Raw genomic sequence first — 5,476 nt, forward strand, 5'->3', positions numbered from 1 at the left:
GCGTGTAGCTCACTCACATGTGTTCGGTGTGTGCGATACTTCCTTAACAACGGAGGTGTTACCATTGACCGATTGAAATGAAATTTCGCAGAAACATTTTACATAATGTATTTTATAGCTGTACCAAGTTTCATGTACTTACATTCATTAATAAATGTGATATTACTGATTCAAATGTGATGGTCGTTTTTACTGTAAACAACCGCAAATCGAACACTGCGACCTTCAAACCAGTGCGTTAAACTATTACAGAACGCGTTTTATTCGTCGTCAACTTTATCAAGTCTGTGTTATACAGTATAGCCCATTTTGCATGTACCTGTACTACAATTTTCTTGTGTAAAAGAAACAGTATTATTGTTTTATAATTATTGCAGCAGTAAACAAGTAACTTCGAACTTCGAGCTTCGATGAAAACATGTAACGCGCACTACTACCTTGCCGACGCTTCCATCGAAAACCCAAGCGACGCGGTCTTAGACACGCCCCAAAAATGGTCAGCTGACTGGATTAGACCAATCAGCATGCGTGTTTCTGTTTGTTGCTAGGCCGCTTCCGAATTGTTTACAGTACCAAAACGACTGTTTTGATTGGTTAAATAATTTGTGAGGATGAACTGACCAATCAAAACTGTAGCTGACATTCTAAGCTTTCCAACGATATCAAACTTGACACGAGTTTGACCCCGGAACACGATTGAAAAAAACAGTAATTTCGTGAGTATTAAACGATGATTTGCTTTCGTTTTTCATACTTCCGGGTTCGAGTGTCTAACTAAAATCACGTTTTACAGTATTGTTGGTACCGTTTTGGCTTGACATCGCCGCATATCAGAAGTACAGTATTATTGGCCGTATTCGACTGGTCATTCTTCGTTAAACTACGCCCACCTGTGCAGTGGTAAAATCCTACTAAACGAAGATGACCAGTCGAATAGAGAATTGGTAAATACTCGACAAAACTAAATGGCTGCATAGTTACCGCAATACACTCTGCGTAATCAAGGCTGCTTCGGACAATTATTTTTTAACTTAATGTGGGTAAATATTATAATTTTTTTTTTTTTTTTTGGTCACATGGATAACTTAACGCTGATTAATGCATTCTGGTTACGTTAATTTTCGTTGCCAATGAAGTCTATTTTACGAACCAGTCGAATGAAAATAATACTCAACAAAAATTCGTACTCATCGAAAGTAACCAGTCGAATAAGCCCATTATGTTAAACATACAGTTTCATTTTCCACAAGGTCACCGTCATGTTCAATATATTATTTTTCAAATCTCATTTTTTCCCTTTATATTCGACACTCTACCAGGACAGTGAGGATAATAATGTCCCGGGTTCAATGTCGAAAGTTAATACATTGTGTTTCCACAATCTCATTGTTAACATTCATTGTTGATTTCTACCATGACAATGTGGATATTGTTGTCCCCAATGTCATGTCAAGGTGTCTACAGTGTGCCTGTAAGTGTGTTTCCACAATCTCATTGTTAACATTCAGAGTTGAATTTCTACCATGACAAAGTGGATATTATTGTCCCCACTGTCATGTCAAGATGTCTACAGTGTGACTGGTAATTGGGTTTCCACAACTTCATTGTTAACATTCAGAGTTGATTTTCAACCATGACAATGTGGATATTGTTGTCCCCAATGTCATGTCAAGGTGTCTGCAGTGTGCATTAAGTGTGTTTCCACAATCTCATTGTTAACATTCAGAGTTGAATTTCTACCATGACAATGTGGATATTATTGTCCCCTATGTCATATCAAGGTGACTATTGTTTGTATATAAAGTATGCTTCCTCAATTTCATTGTTATCATTCAAAGTTGATTTTCTACCATGATACTGAGGACAAGCAGCACATGTAAAGGTAATTTTGTGTGTGAATGGTATGTGTATCCTCAGTTTCATATGTAATTTCCACACATTGATAAAACTCAAAATTTAATAAAATTTGCATAAATTGTGTTTGAGTACTTTGTGATTGGTGGAAAATCACAAAAAATATGATTAATAAATAATTAATGAAGATGTCCACATTGTCATGGAATTGTGTTGATATCCCTGATTGACGGCATTTACATGTATGTGTGTGTATGTATATGTATATATATATATATATATATATATACATGCACTATGGTTTTTTTTTAATCAATATTTACTATTGATATTTTCTGTGGTTAAAACTGATTATAAAAATAATAATAATTTGATAGTACTGTTGTCATTGAATTATATAAATATTTTTAAAAAAAAGAAAGGAATGAAAAGAACTTGGAAAAAAAAAGGAAATATTGTATTGTTCCTTTTTAATGAAGATTGTTGAAATAAATGTGGTGGTTACGCCACGAAAGAGAAAAAAAAAATCTTTGGTTGAAGCTACGAACCAGAACAAACTATACTATATTTACAGGACGTTAAAACCTATACGGGACGGTATCATAGGAAGCCTAAGGTAAGATGCCTTTCTATGCAACCTACCTCATCTTGTGGGTCGTACGTCTAATACGGTAAACTTACCCTAAAGAGAACCGACACTTTTCTCTTTATTGGCGACGAGGTAAATTTGGAGAACTTTCGGTAGCTTGACTGACCGAGCCTCCGCCTTCGAGCGTGTGGATGTTTTTGCCACTCGTTCCTCGCTGATTCCATTGGGCTTGCGGGTAAAAACTAAGGACTTTTGTACTTCAGTTTTCCCCAAAAGTTCAGTGGATGGGTTTTCAGACGATTAAGGGTTAAACTAGCGAACTTTCTGTCAGTTAATTGGACTGGCAGTAGCGCTAGCTCTAGCCTTGAAATCGGATATTGGTTGTTGTCAAAGGTTGTTTACCTCGGCCTCGATGACAGCCATGTTTAGGTAATCGTCGTATTCATTCAATTCAATAACAGAGACTCACTCTTGGGTGGGGTTTCCTTGTTGGGTCGAATGAGTGCATGTGTTTTCACCGTCTTGGATTTATAACCTAGCAGGGTAGCAGGTTGTTTTAATTTTCCTAATAATTCTATTATATTATCCATGCTCGTGATATGGATGCGTTTTGTATAATAACGCACTGGGCTCGTGATTCCAGAACGGTAACACAGTATGCCCGTGTTCATGCTGGTTAAGCCTGGTTTCCTGTCGACGTAAAGATCAGAATTTCTTACGTTTCTTACGATTCTTACGACTCTTACGCAAAGTTGAAATAATGCCGACGTCAACGACGTTTGCGTTGATTGTGTTGGGCCGCAGATAAACAAGCAATTTACAGCCGCTTATGAAAGTTGAACTTACGACGTTGAACTCTATCCAGAGTCCAAAACGAGTGCTTGCGACTGCTACGTTGAGTTAAATTTTTCTTGCGATACGACGACATAAAAATGACATAATATGTAGTCACTTACAATTGGCTGCCTTTCCCACTAATCCACCCTTGTTACCCAGGGTTTTTGCGCGAATTTAGGCCTCTACCTCTTTATATTATGAGCTGCACTGTAAATGTTAGCAAAACGTCTAACATTAATAACATGGATTATTGCAAAGAAGTTAGGCCTACATTATTAAAATACAAAAAGGCCTATTTGATGTTGTCTTTTGATGTTTGTAAAATTCATTTTGTTTCACAAAATAATGATGCTTAGAACATTCCCTGAACATTCGTGTTTCATACCACCAAATTTTAATTCTGGGAAACTGAATTAATTGGCCACGGCCTCGAGGTTCTTGTCACCCAATCTATTTTGAGAGAAAGATTATGACAAAAAAAAAAAATCGGTACACGGGAAAGTTGGATTGGTGGTAAACTTTAGCCCTAATTGACAAAATAAATATAAAACGGTCCTCACTCCTGCTGTATATATGGCCCCCTTGGTTTGTGATAAAATTTGTTATTTTCATTTTTACTACTCTTCTCATTGAAATTTCGCAACGACCAACTAATTTGTTGCAGTATTATATCATTATACCATCATTGTCGTCATTACCATAATCAAACGGTGCTGCTGAGCTAGTGCTACTAATCCACTGGCATGTATGCCTATTTGTGTGTAACTGATACATTTTACAACCCCAGGTTTTAGGAACACTGGGACTGCTGAAATTGCTTTAAAAATAAGAACAAATTGAGGTAAAATTTCAAATGCGATAATTATGTTCTTTTTTTTAATCTAGAAAAAATATTTTAGTCTTATTTTTACATAGACACAGTAGGTGTGACAATGACGATATCCTTTGTAATACAGTACAGTATATTTGCTGTGAAATAATATTGGTCTATCTCCGAAAGCTCTGGTTCTATTTCTGGCTGTTTACTTACATTTACTTTTTAGCTGTTGCTTATCATTTTTGTATCTCTACTGAGATCCAGCCATTGTTTCCCACAGCATTGTTGTTTTTCAGTATTTTGATCAACACTTAGCCTCGGCAAAATTGCTCTGGTTCTTAAATAAAAAAAAAAAGATGTAGACCTATGAGTATATTATTATGTTATTATACGTTTATTGAAGCATGGAATAACACTTGTTTCCTAATTATTACTTGCACAATTTAAAATATATTATTTCTCCTGATTAAACCTATAGGCCTAACTATTTTTTTTTAAAATTCATACAACCACTTGACTGGAAATAGGAATGGTTGACAACAGATTTATTTCTAAACAATTCGCTTGGTATTATACGATTGTACTTGAAACAAATCCTTGTTTATTTTCGAATTCAATTTCAGTATAGTAATGATAATAATAATAACAAACACAATTGTATAGGCTACTGTGTGGATGTGTGGCGTATAGTAGACTATTCAAAGAAGCAAGAAACGCAGAATTTTCATAGAACCTATATTTTTTCTACTGTAGAACAATCTGATCAGTTTCAGCCACGTCAAAACGTAGTACGTCATAAAGGCTACGTCCTAATTCCCGTATCTGATTGGCTACTTCTTACGATTTCTGGTCCATAATGCTACATCTCTTACGAAAGTTGACTTGGAGTCAACTTTCGTAAGAGACGTAACACAAGGCAACGCAAGCATGATCACTCAAGCATAAGTCACTGAATCGCGGTTTCCTGTCAAATCGTGGAAAATCGACGTATCACAAGAAAATTCAATACGACGGTTTCCTGTCCAACATTGCTTTGCGACGATTTAACCTTACGTTACATTGATTTCACAACGCACCAGTCGCAATCGGTTTCCTGTCAAATCGCATTTTGTTACGATAAAACGACGTAGTCGTAAGTAAATCTGCCTTGTTACATCAACAGGAAACCAGGCTTTACCGAAAAATATACAACCCTGTTGTATATTGTTGTATTCGTTATTTATTTATTATTTATCGAGAATTTCGGTAGTAGAAGAGTTAGGCTTATTTATTTTATTTTCTAATAAGTATAATAATTATTATTTTTCATAGTACACATGTTATACTAGGAATTGTTTGGTCTTGTATGTCTTTGATTCTTTGCAATAAAATCTTTTCCG

Source organism: Anneissia japonica, unplaced genomic scaffold (assembly GCF_011630105.1).
Source record: "Anneissia japonica isolate Jap-2015-1 unplaced genomic scaffold, ASM1163010v1 scaffold287862_len174434_cov132, whole genome shotgun sequence".
NCBI lineage: Eukaryota > Metazoa > Echinodermata > Crinoidea > Comatulida > Comatulidae > Anneissia > Anneissia japonica.